The sequence below is a fragment of the Protomyctophum parallelum genome (assembly GCF_964188405.1).
Source record: "Protomyctophum parallelum genome assembly, chromosome: 16".
In the NCBI taxonomy this organism is placed as follows: Eukaryota; Metazoa; Chordata; class Actinopteri; order Myctophiformes; family Myctophidae; genus Protomyctophum; species Protomyctophum parallelum.
The window spans coordinates 718861-725899 of NC_139711.1; positions in this window are offsets into that span (position 1 = coordinate 718861).

Below are 7039 nucleotides of genomic sequence, written 5' to 3' on the forward strand. Positions count from 1 at the left end.
CCAACCCGCCACTTTTGATGCGTATGCAAATAAAACAGCAAGTTGTACCTGATTTGCTGGGGCCAGATTACATACATGACCATATTTCTTACGTCATCATTGAGAGCTAGTCGTACATATACTATAATTTGTAAGTTGATTAGCAGTATACTGTGGTTACTTTGCGCCAAAATCCGCAGCAAGGGCAGAATCCATTTTCTTGCGACCAACGGCCGTCGCGACGGACCTGTCCGTCGGGGGGTCCGCCGGTCCGTCGGGGGGTCCGCCGGTCCGTCGGGGGGTCCGTCGGTCCGTCGGGGGGTCCGTCGGTCCGTCGGGGGGTCCGTCGGTCCGTCGGGGGGTCCGTCGGTCCGTCGGGGGGTCCGTCGGTCGGTCGGTCCGTTTTTGCGTCGCGACGGACCGTCGGTCGCAGGGTTAGGGTGGATGGATTCTGCCCTTGCTGCCCAAATGGTAACTCTGTCATTTCTCTACCGTTTTGGACGGGGGTGGTCTCTTTGGAATCGTGTGGCCCCCCTGGAGGTTTCTATGGGGGTCTCGAGGTTCGGGGACCCCTGGGGACCCCCACGGACCCCCAAATGGTAACTCTGTCATTTCTCTACCGTTTTGGAGGGGGTGGGCTCATTTGAATCGTGTCGCCCCCCTGGAGGTTTCTATGGGGGTCTCGAGGTTCGGGGACCCCTGGGGACCCCCAGGGACCCCCAAATGGTAATGTCACCTGTGGACACTAACTGTAATTGTCTCGCTGTCTCGCTGCTGCGCTGCGCCGCACAGACAGCAGCTTGTGTCAGTTGTGTGTAACATGTGCGTTCGTGCCGTGTTGCTGGTATATTATTATTATTATATTTTTTGCGCCGCCGCGTTGTCTCGCTGCTGCGCTGCACAGACAGCAGCTTGTGTGTAACATGTGCGTTCGTGTTGCTGGTATAGATATTATTATTATTATTATATATCATATCCTCCTTCCCAGCCTCCCCGTCCTGGACGGCGCAGAACAGCGTTGGATCGCCGGCCGCCTATCGTTGATCGCCCGCCGTCTCCTCGAGGACCGCCGACGCAGATGGTTTACTGCTATATGCCATAGTGTTTATTATAGCTACTATTATTATTGGGCATTTGCTAACTTAACGGTGTGGCACGTATTATTGTAGTGTACAGTACATTGGGTACAGCGGTCATTCAGGCTTCAGAGGGCTGCTTACAGGGGTGGAATATTCTCAGGGTTGGCTTCACCTGTCTCTTAGCGCCCCTATATTGGTGAACACGCATGTTTGTATTTTACTGCTGTGATTTTCGATAGAAGTGTTATCCTATTTTGATATAGGCTTATTGCAGTGATCGTTGGTGTGCACTTGATTTGCCGTGGCATCTTTTGTGGTCGTGTGTAGCCTACTAATGTGTATACGATAATCGATAATATATGTGCACTAATCAATCTTTGGGCTGCTTAGGAGATTGGGTGGGAACAAACACTGTGCTATTATCCAGATTCCTGAGGTGGACATTTCAAGAGGAGCTTGTGATTATTGCTTGCCTAGGAATAGGATACAGTGTGTTAAGTTATGAGAAGTTCTGCAGCTTACACGTTGCATTCGGAGAAAATATTAGATCCATTTAGCCAAGCATGGCATATTTATTATTATATTAAGGGCTCCCTGTCACGCATCATTCTCACGGTGACAGACCCAATACAATACAATCACTGAATGAAAAAACACCGGTCCGCTCCACACACAGGCAGTGGTCATGTGACCCGAGTTACCTGATCACGCCATAGGAGACAAACATGCATCCCATACCTTGCGCCTTGGCGCCTCACAGTGGCACAAGCACAACACTGCATATCACACAGAACAGCAGTACAGAATTACACACAATACACAAGTGAGGACATACATCCCGTCAAATCTCAACACAGTGCCTATTTATATTGCTATTTGCTACGTTTTAATAATTGCCAGTCATACAGTATAAATTGCCACATTGTTATACCTATACATTTACGTATTTTACTTGTATAGTGTTATTTTGATATCCTGCTACATGATTTTATACTTACCTGTTTTATCTCCGAGCTTATAATAAACTTTGTTACTTTTCTATACGACCTGCCTGCTGCTGAATATATTCAGAGTATACTCTTCATTAGCAAACTGTAAATAAAGTACTAAACGAAGGAAAAACCCCCGCGGGGATAACTGACGTTATAAGAAGATAACGCCCCTGCATGACACCTCCCTGGCCACCGTATAGCGCATTGACAGGTCTGTCTGTCTGTCTGTCGTAGCATGCAGATAGACAGATAGGGGGGGGGGGGGGGGGCAGTTTGACAACAGCGGCTGACACATGTTCATTGATGATGATTAATAGGCCTACTGTATATGCTACTGTGCTGCTGGATCGTCGATAAATGGACTATAGGCCTACTGGACTTTGATGTTATACTGCACGGATATAAGCGAACCAGTTTATCAATGTTGGATAGTTGGATACCTGCATGCGCTCTTTGCATGTGCACGGCAGATGGAGAGAGAGAGAGAAAGAGAGAGAGAGAGAGAGAGAGAGAGAGAGAAATGAGCTCCGTTCATTGGCTTTATAGGCAAGTGCAGAAGGTTTATAACGACAGGTGCCCACCTATAGAGTAGCCTATATATATTAACTTATTATTATTTTGCCAGCGGGTGCTTTGGCTCTTGCGCGGAGTTGACGCCGTTGTCTATAGGCCTACGTGCCAGGATGATTTTAAATAAATATGTCTCTGTCTCTGCGTCTCTAGAGCTATAAAATATATAGCACACATCATGTGTGACACATGTGTGCACATACACACACACACACACACACACACACACACACACACACACACACACACACACACACACACACACACACACACGCACACACACACACACACACACACACACACACACACACACACGAGATTCTGACAGAATGCAGCGGCGCATTCTTAAAATAAACAGATATACAAGCTTATAGTGTACCATAGCGTACATACCAGCATACTTACCGTTCAATAATAATTAGCATGTATTATTATTAACGAAAAACAAACAGTTTTTTCAAACAGTTGTTTGAAACAACTTCTGATTAGTTACTAACTTTACTAGACCAATTTAAAATAGTATTAGATGTTTTTCGTTAATAATAACTTATGCTAATTATTACTGAACCATTTTAGATGTTTATATTTCACCAACAGGCATGATATGAATTTATAGGAATAATAGGCCATCAGTGGCCACCGGTCGACTCCATTTTGCGCATTACGGCGCCTAGATTGAAATGACCACATTAATCAACAATAGACCATACTGTTCATTGAAAATAGCTGCAAAATCACTATAGTTGTGATGGGATAAAGTAGACCTTTTAAGTATAGTTACCAAGTAGGCCTACCATTAACCCCGCGATGCTGAGCGTGTGTTCCAGCTAAAACTAAGGGTAGGTCTATAGATTTTTAGGGTTAATTATTAGGACCCGATTTTTAATTTCATTCAGAGGGAGAGTCAAGGTATATATTTTATATATAGTGAAACATACATTTCATCGATATCCTTCATCGTCTTCATTTCTTTCATAGTTAAAGCAATTGCTAAGTGGTCTATTGTCTAAAAAAAACACACACAAGCATGAACAGTAGACATCTATTCATCATTATTTATTTCAAATCAAAATACAAACCACTGTCACCAACTCGTCTCGAAGTTCGCGCACACACACACACACACACACACACACACACACACACACACACACACACACACACACACACACAACGAACGGTGTGGTCACGGTACCGCTGGCTGGCCTCTGTTTTAACGTTAACGTCAAAGTCCAGTAGGCCTATAGTCCATGTATCGACGATCCAGCAGCACAGTAGCTGTATACAGTAGGCCTATTAATCATAATCAATGAACATGTGTCAGCCGCTGTTGTCAAACTGCCCCCCCCCCCCCTATCTGTCTATCTGCATGCTACGACAGACAGACAGACAGACCTGTCAATGCGCTATACGGTGGCCAGGGAGGTGTCATGCAGGGGCGTTATCTTCTTATAACGTCAGTTATCCCCGCGGGGGTTTTTCCTTCGTTTGGTACAGTTTGCTAATGAAGAGTATACTCTGAATATATTCTTTCAAATGAGGTTTGGCCTTATATCAAACATACATGCTCAGTATTTTTATTAATACATTTGCAACTATTTGAATAAAGGTTGTATATCAGTGAAGCCACCACAGCTCATGAAACATAATAGGCTGCATGGCTAACAGGGCTTAGTGCTTCCCTATACCATATCTCTCCTTTCTCTGGCTCTATGACTTATACGCCCATGAAAAATGGAAAATATAAATTTCATTGAGTGTATACCATTTGGAATTATACCAATCGGTTGAGATTTGGCAGATTATAGCCAATGTTAAATATCAACTTTTTGCGCACGGGCCATTGGGACTGTGGCGGCGGTGTTTTACCTATAGGACCTCTGCTTGGATTCATGGTGAGTGCGCACCGAAAAGTAATTGGAATATATTTTTCTTGCCACATTATAAACAAGTTTACTTTACCTCCTCACTGTCCTCAGTGTTTGGGACGGGATGTAGGCCTGTATCATGTGCTGTCTGCGTGCATATAGCGCTGCGCTCCAGTGAAATTGTCATTGCTTGAGAAAAACGGATAAGGGCAGCAGTATATAGAAAAGTAACAAAGTTTATTATAAGCTCGGAGATAAAACAGGTAAGTATAAAATCATGTAGCAGGATATCAAATATAACACTATACAAGTAAAATACGTAAATGTATAGGTATAACAATGTGGCAATTTATACTGTATGACTGGCAATTATTAAAACGTAGCAAATAGCAATATAAATAGGCACTGTATCTATAGGCAAGCAATAATCACAAGCTCCTCTTGAAATGTCCACCTCAGGAATCTGGATAATAGCACAGTGTGTAATAATAGTAGCTATAATAAACACTATGGCATATAGCAGTAAACCATCTGCGTCGGCGGTCCTCGAGGAGACGGCGGGCGATCAACGATAGGCGGCCGGCGATCCAACGCTGTTCTGCGCCGTCCAGGACGGGGAGGCTGGGAAGGACAAGCTGCTGTCTGTGCAGCGCAGCAGCGAGACAACGCGGCGGCGCAAAAAATATAATAATAATAATATACCAGCAACACGGCACGAACGCACATGTTACACACAACTGACACAAGCTGCTGTCTGTGCGGCGCAGCGCAGCAGCGAGACAGCGAGACAATTACAGTTAGTGTCCACAGGTGACATTACCATTTGGGGGTCCCTGGGGGTCCCCAGGGGTCCCCGAACCTCGAGACCCCCATAGAAACCTCCAGGGGGGCGACACGATTCAAATGAGCCCACCCCCTCCAAAACGGTAGAGAAATGACAGAGTTACCATTTGGGGGTCCGTGGGGGTCCCCAGGGGTCCCCGAACCTCGAGACCCCCATAGAAACCTCCAGGGGGGCCACACGATTCCAAAGAGACCACCCCCGTCCAAAACGGTAGAGAAATGACAGAGTTACCATTTGGGCAGCAAGGGCAGAATCCATCCACCCTAACCCTGCGACCGACGGTCCGTCGCGACGCAAAAACGGACCGACCGACCGACGGACCCCCCGACGGACCGACGGACCCCCCGACGGACCGACGGACCCCCCGACGGACCGACGGACCCCCCGACGGACCGACGGACCCCCCGACGGACCGGCGGACCCCCCGACGGACCGGCGGATTCCCCGACGGACAGGTCCGTCGCGACGGCCGTCGGTCGCAAGAAATGGATTCTGCCCTCCCTCAAAATCCGTGCCAGCCAACCGGCCACTTTTGATGTGTATGCAAATAAAACAGCAAATTGTGCCTGATTTGCTGGGACCAGGTTACATACATGTATACACAGGAACATTACCTTTAATCCTCCCAACACTAAAACATATCGTCATTACGTCACAATCGAAGACCAATTACACTCTGGCATTGGGTCCTTTAATCCACATATTTCTTACGTCATCATTGAGAGCTAGTTATACATATATATATATATACACACCATGTACTCTGGTCCCAGCAAATCATGCACAATTTGCTATTTTATTTTACAAATTACATATACTTAGTATATGTATGACTAGCTCTCAATGATGACGTAAGACATATGGTCATGTATGTAATCTGGTCCCAGCAAATCAGGCACAATTTGCTGTTTTATTTGCATACGCATCAAAAATGGCGGGTTGGCTGGGACGGTGCATACGGACCGGGCAAAACTATTACTTGCGCGCTCTGCTTGCGCAAGTAACTACACAGTGGCACAGATTTATTACACACAAAAATGCTTAAAGGATAAGCCAAAAAAGACCCCATTGTTGTGACGGAAACTGGGTTCAGTGAGATCCTTCTGGCTTTGTGCCTGTGTCTGCAAGTTGCTTTAGTCTACCCCAAGCCATCCCACCCTAGCCTAATGAGCAGGGCTTAGGTGAGTTCTGGGTGAAAGTTTGTTTTGAGAGTTCATCAGTTCATTTTTAATGCCTTATTTGTGGTACTAAAGTACCACGAGTTCGAGTTGCATGCATAGTTGATTAGGTGAGTGCTTCTGCTAGTTTCCACAGTTTGTTCCTTACTTCCTACTGACCACTGAGGAGATCCTATAGACAACTTGTTCTTTGGTTGACTTTTCTGATTTTTATGGCATTTTTTCCCATTCTAAAGTCAAGTCAAGTGTGCATCTAATCCTCGCCTTCTTCCTCAGGGGAGGGAGGGACTAAGGTCTTATTCAGACTGGCTGCCCAATTACAACCAAAATCCGATTTTCTCTCCAGATTGGATTCAGATTAGTTTTGAGTCTGAACGTTATTCAAATCTGATTCCCATGTTGTTATTTTGCTGTTCAGACTTGATTAAACCAATCAGATTTCAATCTAAGACTTAAGGAAATGACGTGAGGGACGTGAGGATGGAAAAAAATAATTAGAATAGCTATTGACTTCGGGTTACTTCAGTAA